The following is a 14,564-nucleotide window of genomic DNA, read 5'->3' as shown; positions in this document are numbered from 1 at the left end:
TGGTGACATTAACTTGAACAAAGGTTTCTGCCTCATGAGGCATCTTTTGACAAATGTACTGAAGTATAGTTGGCTACCAACATTGTGTTTGGTTTCTGCGGTACAGCAGTGGCCGAGTTGTACATATGTGTATATGCATTCTTTGTCCTGCTCTTTTCCAGCATGTTTTATCACAGCATATTGAATGCAGTTCCCTGTGCTGTAGAACAAGTAAGACCCTGTATTTATTCGTCCTATGTATAATAGTTTGCATCTACTAATCCCAAACTTCCAATCCTTCCTTCCCCTACTCCTGCTGCTGCTGCTGCTAAGTCGCTTCAGTCGTGTCCGACTCTGTGCAACCCCATAGACGGCAGCCCACCCGGCTGCCCTGCCCCTGGGATTCTCCAGGCAAGAACACTGGAGTGGGTTGCCATTTCCTTCTCCAATGCATGAAAGTGAAAAGTGAAAGGGAAGTCGCTCAGTCATATCCAACTTTTAGCGACCCCATGGACTGCAGCCCACCAGGTTCCACCGTCCCTGGGATTCTCCAGGCAAGAGCACTGGAGTGGAGTGCCATCAGTGGTTTAGGAGGACTTTTTTTGAACACCAAAAAAGAGAGACCTTACTGGTATTGCTGGCAAGAATGCAACCACTAGATGACAACATTCAAGAAAGTAATTTATTTAATAAAGTTTAGCATATAAAGAGTTAAATAAAAAGAAGTCATAATCTTCTCTCAGGAATCATGAAGAAGCAAAGCTTATCCTGTGTCCTTTAAAAGGCCTCAAGGGTTACTCTCTGAAGTTCTACTTTGGTATTTCTTCTAATGCAAGAAACAAACAAAAAAAAGTTAAATTTAAGAACTGTCCATGGTCACCCAGTCCGTAATTTAGTACAATAACCAAATCATTTGGGTGTTAGAGAGGTAGAAAACTTCCCTTCTTACTTTCAAAGGTGTTTGGCTGGTGTAATAATCAAATAAAACTGATTAACAAGAGAAAAACTAATTTCATGTGTACAGAAGTCCATATATGAAATTCAAAGCAGTAACCAAGGCAGGCAGCTTGTATACCTTTTAGACGAAGAATAAATTTGTGAAGAATTGATAGGACAAAGAAGTTTGGATTTGGAATAGTGAATTAGTGAAGAAGTAACAAGTTTTTTTTATAACGTCTTCTTGGCCCCAAATTCCCTATTTCTGGTGATAAACATGCTTTCTACCCTCCTGATACACGGAGGCTACCTTTCACATAGGAGGGTTATTTCCTACTTTGGGGACAAAGAAGGGTCAGAGTATCCTTGTACCAGCTGTTTCTCACATAACTTTAACTTGGAATAATCTATATGCCAAAGTGGCATATTTGAGGGTGGCATATTCTGACCCCCTTCAGTACAGTTCCTCCATTTTAAAATGCTTTATACAGTTCCATAAAGCAGACACCAACATTCAACAAAAAGTCATCGTTATAAACAGAAAAATTACTGAAGTGTTTGAGGAACACTAGCGGGTGCATCGGAGAAGGCAATGGCAACCCACTCCAGTGTTCTTGCCTGGAGAATCCCAGGGACAGGGGAGCCTGGTGGGCTGCCGTCTATGGGGTGCCACAGAGTCAGACATGACTGAAGCGACTTAGCAGCAGCAGCAGCAGCAGGGGATGCATCAGGGCTTGGGATAAAGGCAGAGTTAATACTAGAAGGAGAGGGCTTTATGAAGAAGGACTTTTGCATGGACTATGCAACCTGGCAGCTCAGAAAAGAGAGAATCCAAGTCAAGTCTAATAATATGTGCTGGGTTGAATTTTCATTAGGACCTAAGGGCTTGAAATATAATTTGTATGTGAAATTAGATCATTAGACCTAGTAGTAAGTGCTTATAGATATGACATCCTTAATTTTCATAAATCTTTCTCTTTGGCAGTTAATGATAAACCTCTATTTCAGTGGAAAACATATGGTAATGGTACATTCCGCTTATTGTGTAATTAAAGAGTTGACATGGATTTTTTTTTTTTCTTTTCACTTGGTAGACATGGATTTTTTTAAATGAGGTTGTACCATTTAAAAGTGCTGTTATCTGTCCTTGATGATTTTTGACCTAATAAAAGGCAATGTTGTATGCTTCAACATAAAATATAGATTATTAATTTAATAAAATAGAAAGATATATATAATTTCTTTTATTGCATAAATATTTGGTTTGTATATTTTATTTATACACATTATATGGTTAACTATGTCTAACACTAAAACTATACTCAACATGCTATAGTTTTGAGGATGGAGAAAGCACTTCCTCCTTCATTCACTAAACTTTTATTGAGTACCTACTACGTTCCCTGCACTCTCTGTTCTGTATCTGAGATACACAAACGAGTAAAGCTTTGTCTTTATCTTTATCACCTTGCCCTTGAGACTTTCAACATTTAGCAAGAGAGATAAACACACAAACAGGTGGTTACTACAGAGAGCATGTGTACAAGGCTTAAGAAGGAAGTCCCTGAAGTCAGACCCAGAAGTCTAGTCTGGGCTTCACCACTTTTGTTAATTGCCCAACCTCCCTTAGCCTCATAGAGATAATAATAGTACCTCACAGGGTTGTTGTGAGAATGAAATGCGAAAATGCAGTTGCCTAGTGTTGTAGTACACATAACAAGTACTCAGGAGATGTTACCGTGTTACTGTAATGTGTTAAATGGTGTCGTATAATTAGGTGTCGTATAATGTCGTATGCTTCGGTTGCTTCATTTTGAATGTAGTTAGGTAAACTGTTCTTAATAATAAGGCATATGTTATTGGGTGTAATTTGCTCCTGATAATAGTTTAGAGAAAAATCTCATCATCTTTCCCTGTAAGTGGGACTTGTTTTCATTCAAAAATCCTGATCTAATTAAGTGGCCAGACAGATTTAAAACATCTCTAAGGAGTGAGAGTCATCATTCTTTTAACACCTTTAATAAGAAAGAGGACCTGAGAACAAAAACTAATGGATTCGATGGTAATTAAGAGCTGAAATTTCCTTCTCAAACTCACCTTTGCCTTTCAAGCAAATATAAATATTAGTTGCCCATGACCGTGAATGCCTTTTCTCAAAACCCACCAAATATGGGACTACCTTGGTGGTCCAGTGGTTAAGAATCCACCTTGCAATGCATGGGGTGTGGGTTCCATCCCTGATTGGGAAACTAAGATTCCACGTGCTGCAGGGCAACTAAACCAGTGTGGCACAGCTACTGAGCCCACATACTGCAACAAAAGATCCCAAGTGATGCAAATAAACCCAATACAGCCAAGTAAATAAATATTTTTTTTAAAAACCCCACTGAATAGTTTTACTGCCAGCCAATAAATATTTGTGCATGTGCTCTCAGTTTGACTCTTTGTAGCCCTCCAGGTTCCTCTATCCATGGAATTTTTCAGGCAAGAATACTGGGCTGGGTTGCCATTTTCCTACGTCGGGATCTTCCTGATCCAGGGACCGAACCCACGTCTCTTGTGTGCACTGGATGGGCAGGCAGATTCTTTACCACTGGCACCACCTGGGGAGCAAAGGGAGTATGACGGAAGTATCTGGGAGTATGAAGAGAAGCGAAGCAACAGTCTGGTGGAGGAGAGAGATTCATCAAACAAACATTCAAATATATAAAAATTCTAAAGGAAGAGTTTAGAGCAGGGATCCTGATTTAGGTTGAGGGATAGACTTGTGGAGATCAGGAAAGAATTCACTTAGGAAAGTAATATCTAAAAACATAGCTTATCCTTTAGAAGAACTGATGATTTTCTCCTTAATTCTAAACCACCAACAAGTTCAGGAAATGAGTTTAGTCAAATCAATTGTTTGGTTACTTTATGGGAAATACTAAGTCTATAGAAATTGTTTATTGTATCACTCAAATGTATAGATAATACTAAATGTGACTCTTCTTTTGATTGTTATTCTGTCCCATATAGGCTTTTATTTCATTAATTATTCAAAATAAGACCATTCACCTCTAGGGTAATTCTGTCATTATCAACACACTCAGACACAAAATGTATATTTAATTCAGTTGTTTACATTGAATAACCAAGAAGGTGGAAAATTTTGAAGACAGTAAAATGACTAAATTCTTCCTTGTTTGGGAGAGGTGCCTTGCTCTGGGATGGTATAAGGAGGCATTTCTCCTTGGTTTGCTTTTTGATTTCTAAGAGATTGAATAGGGAAGGAGGAACTTCAGAACATGCCTAACATGGTTTATCTCTTAGGAGGGATCATAATATACCAAACCCTATTTAAAAGTGTATTTTCATATCTCCTTACAAATGTATTCTATCCCCCAGAACATAGGAGCGGGTGGAGGAAATGATTGTGAAGAGTATCTCTTCATTGTAACTTTCTATTAGATTATTTATAAGAATATTCACACTCATTTATTTCAGTCTTAATTAAACAAAAGCTTGATTTGTTAAAAACTAGGTCTATTTTTAAACCTTGTCAAATGGAATTTGTACTGAGTACACTTCAATAATTTTCTAAAAAGACAACTGCTTTCTTTTTACACTTTTCTCAAGCAGTCAGTAAATAACTCATTCATCAAACTTAAGAGAGCGCCCAAACAGGATTTCTTTGGAAAAGCTCATTTTTTGTAGGGCTTTTTTTATTTTTGCTTAGTCAGACAGTTGATGTATTTTCTAACCAGTTGGATTGCAGCAAGTCACAGAGATTTCAGCAAGAAGCCATTCCCATTACTTCATTCCCATCTTTATCACAAGAAATGAACTCGATCTACATAAATCATTTGACATAAAATAAATAAACTCCTTTAAATAAAATATTATCACAGGATCAAAATGTTCCCCTTTGGAGAGGAAGGAATGAGTGTAATGTAGCTTTACTGTCCCAGCAGGAAACCATTATTTTGTTGCTCCCGTGGTATCTTTCAACTAATGTTTTCTTTCAGGATGAAGCACAAATCCAGAATGTTATCTAAACTAATTACAAATAATATCATCAAATGAGCTCTCTGATCAGAACCAGTGATCATTAAACTAGCTGGAAGCCCAAGAATGTGCTACCTTTCAACAAAACCATATGTTAGTTATGTGAATTATTTCATAGTACACCCTAATAAAAAAGCACTAATAAAGTAAGATATAAAAATGATATTGCATATTTCCTGAGCTCTTACTATGATCCAGGCACTGTGCTAAGCACGTATATACATTATCCTGTGTAATTCTTGCAACAACCCTAGAGTGGTTTGCTGATGGTGTTCCTCCCCAGATCACAGATGAAGAAACTAAAATTTAGTTCAGTTCAGTTCAGTGGTTCAGTCATGTCTGACTCTTTGTGGCCCCCTTGGACTGTAGCACACCAGCCTTCCCTGTCCATCACCAATTCCCAGAACTTGCTCAAATTCACATCTGTTGAGTCAGTGATGCCATCCAACCATCTCCTCCTCTGTCATCCCCTTCTCCTGCCTTCAAACTTTCCCATCATCAGGGTCTTTTCCAATGAGTCAGTTCTTCTCATAAGGTGGCCAAAGTATTGGAGCTTCAGCTTCAGCATGAGTCCTTCCAATGAATACTCAGGACTGATTTCCTTTAAGATGGACTGGTTTGATCTCCCTGTAGTCGAAGGGACTCTCAAGAGTCTTCTCCAACACCACAGTTCAAAAGCATCAATTCTTCAGAGCTCAGCTTTCTTTATGGCCCAACTCTTACATCTGTACATGACTACTGGAAAAATCATAGCTTTGACTAGATGGACCTTTGTTGGGAAAGTGATGTCTCTGCTTTTTAATATGCTGTCTAGGTTGGTCATAGCTTTTCTTCCAAGGAGCAAGCGTCTTTTAAGTTCATGGCTGCAGTCGCCATCAGCAGTTATTTTGGAGCACCCCCCAAAATAAAGTCTGTCACTGTTTCCAATGTTTCCCCATCTATTTGCCATGAAGTGATGGGTCCAGGTGCCATGATCATCATTTTTCGAATATTGAGTTGTAAGCCAGCTTTTTCACTCTCTTTCACTTTCATCAAGAGGCTCTTTAGTTCCTCTTCGCTTTCTGCCATAAGGGTGGTATCATCAGCTTATCTGAAGTTATTGATATTTCTTCTGGCAGTCTTGATTCCAGCTTGTGCTTCATCCAGCCTGGCATTTCACATGATGTACTCTGCATATAAGTTAGATAAGCAGGGTGACAGTATATAGCCTTGACCTACTCCTTTCTCGATTTGGAACCAGTCTGTTGTTCCACGTCTGGCTCTAACTGTTGCTTCTTGGCCTGCATACAGATATCTCAGGGGGGCGGGTCAGGTGGTCTGGTATTCCCATCTCTTTAATAATTTTCCACAGTTTGTTGTGATCCTCACAATCAAAGGCTTTAGCGAAGTCAATAAAGCAGAAGTAGATGTTTGTAATAAAAAATATGGTACCTGTGACCACTGTTATTGATTTGCTGATGTAGAGGAGGAAAAAAGAAAAACATCTTTCTTCCTCTTCTAGATTCTCAGCTGGAGCACCTATAAAAAATACAAGTTAATAGGAGGAAAGCATTCAGATTTTTAAATATAAGTTTAAATAAGAGCCTTTACATAAGAGCCTTCATAAGGAAATGAAGACCTAAGGAAATAGTTAAGTTTGAGTGTTTTTATGCGTACTAGGTTTGATGAAAAGTGAAGAGTCATTGAGAAATGTCATAGAACAAAATGAATGTGAACTAAGAGTGGTAAATTGGGGGAAACTTAGCAAGGCTGTTCATTCAGATTCCACTCAGCATCCTTCCTTCTTTGGAGATAAAGATGTTCCTTTCCTTAGGGCATAAGGAGGGCACCTTTCACTTGAGGATCTCATGCCTGACTCAGGGGAGGGTCAGAAATCCTTCTTGCACCGGTTGTTTCTCATACTCCTTCAGCTTAAACTATTGCATATGCCAAGGTGCCATTATTTGGGGCTAGCAGTTGAACCTCATCAGTATCTATGTTGGATTGAGGGGGGAAATGTGAAGTAGTACCTACAATAACAAAATAAGAAATAGAAGTACACTATTAACAGAGAGAAGACTGGAGACAGAAGTAATAGATCGCTATGTATCTGACACTAAGCTTCACTCCATTGCCAAGTTTTTCTCCTCACAACTCCCTGATACAATAGATATTATTATTATATTATCCCTATTTTTACAGATGGAGAAATTGCTGCTTAGAGCTTTTGACTGACTTTCCAAGGCCACACAGGTGAGAGACAGAGAGATAGCAGTGGGTGGTAGCAAGAATCCAGATCTTAGTTCTCTGCCCAGGAATTGGACCTGGGATGAAAATCGGGAATCCCAGCTGCTAGCTCACCAGGGGCTAGAGGCTAGAAGCAAAATTCCCCTGGCCCTTGCCCCCATTGAAAAGTGCATTTCTCAAGGAGGCAAAAACTGTAGAAACAGGTACAACGTTTATTTTTAGAAATATAGCACACCAAGTGGGAGAGGACACAGAGAAATAGTTTGTTTCATTAAGACAGAAGCAAGACAGAGATATACACCAGGAGAGAAAGGGTGTGAGCATCCTGGCTGATAAGGAGGAGTGTGGTAAAGAGGTGGTTAAATCATTTACGTAGGGCAGTTCTGGGTCTTTGTTTACCTTTGGCCAATTATCTGTCTTCTCTCACCCGCTATCTGTCCTAGGACCCTCTCCGACATACATGTGCAACTTTTTCCCAAGATGGATTCCAACCCAGGGGCCTATGGAGGGACCTTGGCATCACCTATGCTGGGGTGGTGCCACCTCCTTTTTGACCCCTAAGGAGACTTTCTACACATGTGCAGTGACTCCCTTGGCCCAAAAATGGGAAATACGTGACCTCTTGATCTTTTATTCCAACAGGGTTTAGCCTCTCTCCGTCCCTGCCATAACCATTATCTTAAAGTGTCCATAGGAAGTAAAGTCCAGCTGATATTTGCATTCCAAGATGGAAGTAAATATCTAGCCCAGAGCCCACCTGCATCCTTGCTTAGAATTGTAAAATGTAGGCTAGCTGTAAATGCCTAGCCTGGAGCCCATCTATTTCCTGCCTCCAAAGTGGCACTGCAGTTAGAAGCCAAGGTCTGCCTGACTCCAGGGCTTTCATTCCTACCTACCATAAAATGTGGCCCAGAAAGGATTCGGATTGTTTCTGGATTACGTCAAAGCACATGGTAAGGAGGGACTGGTAGGGAAGAAGGTAGTTTACCCAGGGTAACAAGACAGAAAGAAGACAGGAGGGAAGACTGGAGAAGGGGATGTAGAAGTAAAAGTCAGCTTTACATAAACACCCTAATGGGTTTAGTTATCTCAGGGAATAGCTAGGGCAGGGCAGGTCTCTTGGCTGATCTCATAGAACTGAAATTTCTTGGGTGGCCACTGGGACTTCTCTTCATCCTGCTTTGGTGAGGCAAATGGTGTATCCTCAGGATGAGGAAGGCATCCTGTGTCCTCCAGCTGCAGCGCTGACCAGGCAAAGTGCCATGTCTAGCCAATTATTTTGAAGTTTGGAGGTGGCTGGAACATTGGCTTGGTTCTCTTTCTCTGAGTAGTGGCTGAAGGGATTAAGAGCCCTCAGTCTGACTGCAAAAAAAGAGAAAAAGCAATAGAGATAAAACGAAAGCTGTACATATTTGAATGCTGTGTTAATGTCCTGGCTGTGTAAAACAATTGTACTAAGCTTCCAACAGTCATATCAAGGGTCCGGCTTTAACATACCGTTCTTAAAGAGAGCAGATAGGAATGAAGAGTGAAGGGGAAAGAGTTTGTGATCCCTAAATTTAGGAAGAATTTGCTTCAGCAGTACAACCTTGTGGTGGTATCAGGATTTTCTCTCCTTCAGCCCTCCCTGCTTGCCTGGTATTGGACTTCAACCAAGCCCTCGCCCCCACCTCACCCCTTCCTCTAAATGAGCCCTAATGTTCCCTTCCTCTAAATGTGTCCCCCTGTCCTAATGTTTAGTGGTATCATTACCCTAGGACTAGAAGGTAAATTTAGATTTTGGAAATTCATGGCCAGAAAGAAACTTTATAGACACTTTTTAAAACACCTTACCACATCCCTACCTCTCTCTTCCTACTTCCATTTGTCCTCCCAAGGTTAGACTAATACTGTTGGAAGAAAGACCTATTAAAAGACCTGATTTTATTTTTTAAAACAGGTAAATCATGACTCACATACAAATATAAAGTTAACCTGTTTCAAAGGCTTTACTTAACTCATTAATTAATGATACAATCAGTTAAATGGGTTAAAAGGAGAATTCAAAGTCTCACACATGTATAGTATAGACCATCAGGACTGTTGAAATGGATTTATAAACAGTTGCAAAACTGGTCAATATTTATAGGACAATAATTGATTGCATCTCACTAGACACAATTCATTTGTATTTCTCTGGAGGAGATTATTTGCATTATGAAAAGTTGTCTGTAACTTTCATGATTGTAAAATACACAAAAGACAATCACAAGCAGAGAAAACCTGAAATAGAGCTCCACCATAAATCATATTTTTCAGGATGTCTATATATCATAAATCGTGTCTGACAGTGTACCTCTGTATTAAGACCACTTGTACTTACTGATTTTATCTCCAATGTTCCACCTCAGTATGTCAAGAAGTTGAGGATTATGGTCCTTTTGAGCAGTATGATAAGATATCACTTTGAAAACACTTTAGATAATTTGCTGATCTTATTTAAAAGGATAATTTTAGGTTGGTGGTTTTAGTTACTAAGTTGTGTCCATCTCTTGCGACCCCATGGACTGTAGCCCGCCAGGCTCCTCTGTCCATGGGATTCTCCAGGCGAGAATACTGGAGTGGGCTGCCATTTTTAGGTTACTCCATGTAAAATAACTAATTACAAATTTAAACAAATTATTTTGGATAAAAGGAAATGGCAACCCGCTCCAGTGTTCTTGCCTGGAGAGTCCCAGGGATGGGGGAGCCTGGTGGGCTGCCATCTCTGGGGTCTCACAGAGTCGGACACGACTGAAGCGACTTAGCAGCAGCAGCAGGGAGCAAGCAGCTTTTTAGATCTGAAAATGAGAAGGTGGATGCTGGACAGGAAAAATTGAAGTCTCCCACTCCAGTGTTCTTGCCTGCAGAATCCCAGGGACGGCAGAGCCTGGTGGGCTGCAGTCTCTGGGGTCTCACAGAGTCGGACACGACTGAGCGACTTAGCAGCAGCAGCAGTGATACTTCACTTGACGTTCTCTGTTTCTAAACTGGAAGTCGAAATAGTAAGGCTAGAAGAGCAGACTATAAAGCGTGCCCTGAAACAACCGCAGTGTATGCCTCTGGGGGACACTTTAGCCCCCGTTAGCCACCAGCGCTGTCAGCCCCAGTGGTCTGCAAGGAAGTCATGATCCTGAGAAGGTGTTTGTTTCACGGTTAACACTTCCGTATTGGGCCAGGTGGGGAAATATCCAAATAGGACAAAAGGGATCCCCCCGGCTGCTGTGCCCTTTTTCCACATCTGTTTAGTTTTCTCTTGATTCTTGCTCCAGTCCTGATTTCTGCATTCTGATTCCTGACTGTTCAGTCTCCTGCAGCGTTATTCATTTCTGGTCTCGTTGAGTATTGACCATTTGTTAATAAATAAGCTACATGTTTTGATGTGTTGGCTTCATATGGCCTCCTGACTTCGTTCCTCCACATGTACTGGAGCATTGGTTTTCCTAGTTTCAAGTCAGCTCGAAATTGTGTGGTGGTGGGTCCTCTCCTCCTTAGCCCTTAGTTGCCATTGTCCTTTTTTCCTCAAGGTCACCCTGTACCTGAGCACCCTAACAGGTTTGCATTCAAAAGGCTCTCTGCTGCCCCCTCCAGGAACCCAGAAGCACTACTTCAAACTGCTTCTCAACTCAGCTTCACCCAGATTAACTACTTGGCTGTTGAAATAATCACAGAATTCCGATTCTCTCAATTTACAGTAAGAAAGAAAAAGTAAGCAAAAACAGTAAAACGAAGTTCTTTTTTGGCCATAATGATAGGAGCTGATGTGTAATAGGTAGAATTATTCATCCATACCGAAATTCCCAGGTGGCGCTAGTGGTGAAGAACCCGCCTGCCGATGCAGACGACATAAGAGATAGGGGTTCGATCCCTGGGTCGGAAAAATCCCCTGGAGAAGGGAATGGCAACCTAATCCAGTATTCTTGCCTGGAGGATCCCATGGACAGAGGAGCCAAGGATCAACCACAGGCCCTGGGCAGTGAGAGCACAGAGTCCTAACCACTGGCCCTTCCCTGCCCCGTTTGCTTTTACTATACTGTATGTAAGTGTATATGTTGTTTTTCTGAATTGCTTGAGAGGAAGTTGCATACATTACATCCCCTTTCCCATATATTTTTCAGTGCCTATTTCTTAAAAACAAGGACATTCTCCCATATAACCACTGTATATTTACCAATTACAGTAAATTTAAAATTGATCCTGTGTTTTTGGCACAATGGTAAAGAATCCATCTGCCAGTGCAGGAGGTGCCAGAGATGCAGGTTCGATCTCTGGGTCTGGAAGATCCCCTGGAGAAAGAAATGGCAACCTGCTCCAGTATTCTTGCCTGGAAAATTCTATGGACAGAGGAGTCTAGGGGTCTATAGTTCAGGAGCTGGCAAAGAGTCGGACTCGACTGGGTGACTGAGCATACACACACACATAGTTGATTTATAATGTGTTAGTTTCTGGTATACAGCAAAGTGATTCAGTTATACATATATGTGCATTCTTTTTGATATACTTTCCATTATGGTTTATCACAGGATATTGAATATAGTTCTCCGTGCTCTACAGTAGGACCTTGTTGTTTGTCCATTCTATGTGTAATAGTTTTGATGCAATCCTTTTTTAACTCTAATCTATAGTCCATATTCTAGTTTTGTCAATTGATCTCGCAATGTTCTTTCTGGCTTTTTATTTTCTTCCAGTACAAGAGGCATGCCAGCATCACATATCTCATTAAAATTGTCATGTTTCTCTAATCTGTTTTAATCCAGAACATTTACTCAGCCTTTTTTGACTGTGATGACACTGGCATTTTTAACGAAAACAGAACTTAAAAAAAAATGTTCTTTGTTTGGAGTTTGTCTGATACCCATCTTGCGTTGCAGATTCAGTTCTGCTAGAAGAAAATTTTAGTGGTCTTCTTCTAGTTTAAGACAGAGTTTAATGGTCAGATGTTTACTAGTTTATGCCCTTAGAATCAACATCTGCATGTGGAATGGGAGGTGAGGGGGTGGGCATGGGGGACAACACAACCAGGCAGAGGGAGAGATTAAGCTGTAACGTAGAACTGACAACCATATTTGACTCTCAATGGACCTCTGAAGCTAAAATGGACTTATCAGAATTACCCTTCACTGGTCCAAGGTGACCAGGCCTTCCTACTTCCATCTTAATCATTGTTGGCAGTTGGCTACTCTAGAAGGGTAGGATCTTGGGCCAAGGGCCTCTACGTAGTAGCAGAAGTCTCTGAAGGGCTGTTATTTATAACTGGGGCCCTCTCTTGACAGCTCTTCCAGGAGTGAGGGCAACAAGTCTGTCCTTATAGAGGGATCTGGAGAATGCATTTCCATTCACCACATTTCACGATAAAAATCAGATTTTTTCACTTCTATCTGGATGACTACTCTGTATGTGTATACATATATTATGTATATTTTCTTTTTTATTGGAATGGGCTATGATCCATAGTGTCACAAAGAATCAGACACAACTGAAGTGACTTAGCACACATGCATGCACATGGTTGATTTACAAGGTTGAGTTACAATAATTTCTGCTATACAGCAAAATGACCCAGTTATATATACATTTTTTAACATTCTTTTCCATTATGGCTTATCCTAGCGCTTTTCTGAATCTTTTGAAAGTTAGATTGTAGACTTCAGCCCTAAAAACTTCAGCATTTACCTAGAATAAAGAAGATTGTCCTACAAAACAATATCATTAACATACCTAAGAAAACGAATAAGATATCTTAATGATAGTCAATTCATATTAAAATTCCCCCTATTATTCTCAAAATATCTTTTATAGCTTTTTAAAATCAGTATCTAATCAATCATATTAAATCCCTAGTCATATTAAACTCCCTTTTCTCTTTTTAACTAGAATAATCACTCTTTTTCCATGACAAAGCCTTTCTAAGGAGACGGGGTCTGATGTCTTGAAGAACCTTCCTATTTTTGAGTGTTTTGTTTTGGTTTTTTTTTTTTTTCAAATTTGAAAGTCATAAGACTTAATGTTGCAAGAACTGAGGATGTTGCTTTTTCTTAGATGATTTTAAGTATTAATACAGATGAAATAATTTTTAAAGATGTGAACTGCCTTTGTTGGTGAAGGACAGGTAAGCCTGGCATGCTGCAGTCCAGTTCAGTTCAGTTGCTCAGTCATGTCCAACTCTTTGCAACGCCATGAACCGCAGCATACCAGGCCTCCCTGTCCATCACCAACTCCCGGAGTTCACCCAAACCCATGTCTATTGAGTCGGTGATGCCATCCAACCATCTCATCCTCTGCCGTCCCCTTCTCCTCCTGCCTTCAGTCTTTCCCAGAATCAGGGTCTTTTCTAATGAGTCAGTTCTTCCCATCAGGTGACCAAAGTATTGGAGCTTCACCTTCAGCATCAGTCCTTCCAATGAATATTCAGGTCCGATTTCCCTTAGGATGGACTGGTTGGATCTCCTTGTTGTCCAAGCAACTCTCAAGAGTCTTCTCCAACACCCCGGTTCAAAAGCATCAATTCTTCGGCACTCAGCTTTCTTTAGAGTCCAACTCTCACATCCTTACATGACTACTGGAAAAACCATAGCTTTGACTAGATGGACCTTTGTTGGGAAAGTAATGTCTGCTTCAAAAAGACATTACTAGATATATGCTGTCTAGATTGGTCACAGCTTTTCTTCCTAGGAGCATCTTTTAATTTCATGGCTGCAGTCACCATCAGCAGTGATTTTGGAGTCCCCCAAAATAAAGTCTCTCACTGTTTCCATTGTTTCACCATCTGTTTTCCATGAAGTGATGGGACCAGATGCCATGATCTTAGTTTTTTTTCTAATGTTGAGTGAGTTTTAAGCCAGCTTTTTCACTTTCCTCCTTCACTTTCATCAAGAGGCTCTTTATTACTTCTTTGCTTTCTGCCATAAGGGTGGTATCATTTGCTTATCTGAGATTATTGATATTTCTCCTGACAATTTTGATTCCAGCTTGTGCTTCATCCAGCCTGGCATTTCACATGATGTACTCTGCATATAAGTTAAATAAGCAGGTTGACAATATACAACGTTGACATACTCCTTTCAGTCCATGGGGTCACAAACAGTCAGACACGACTGAGTGACTGAGCAATAACAATCTTTAGAATTGTAATTGAAGGCCTACTTTTATATCCATTATTAATTAAGGGGAGTCAAAGAGAAGAGATAAAATGGTTTTTATACCATTTTTATTACATTTTTACAAAATTTAGTCAATATTTGTGCACTAGTGTGTTTGTATGTGGAAACATAACTAGATTCTATTTAACTTTCACATCTTCTCTAACAAAAAGTAAAGGAAAATAAAAAGCCACTTAGTATTTCTGTAATTTTTTAAAAAAG

General features: G+C 40.1%; 1 protein-coding gene across 23 annotated transcripts in view; it reads left to right on the top strand.

Annotated features, from left to right (window-relative positions):
* Positions 1–14,564, top strand: part of CMKLR2 (chemerin chemokine-like receptor 2) — a 79,308-nt gene that overhangs the window by 36,009 nt on the left and 28,735 nt on the right. For 2 of the 23 annotated variants that reach the window (XM_055573259.1, XM_055573241.1), the window contains exon 2: positions 7,141–7,191. The exons of the other annotated variants lie outside the window; for them this stretch is intronic. The gene's annotated coding sequence lies outside the window, so the exon portion shown is untranslated. The remainder of the gene's footprint in view (positions 1–7,140; positions 7,192–14,564) is intronic. 23 annotated transcript variants of the gene reach the window in all.

The sequence above is a fragment of the Bubalus kerabau genome, chromosome 3, assembly GCF_029407905.1.
Source record: "Bubalus kerabau isolate K-KA32 ecotype Philippines breed swamp buffalo chromosome 3, PCC_UOA_SB_1v2, whole genome shotgun sequence".
Taxonomy (NCBI): Eukaryota; Metazoa; Chordata; class Mammalia; order Artiodactyla; family Bovidae; genus Bubalus; species Bubalus kerabau.
Note: the sequence above shows the minus strand (reverse complement) of the source record. Positions and strands in the feature narration are given on the sequence as shown.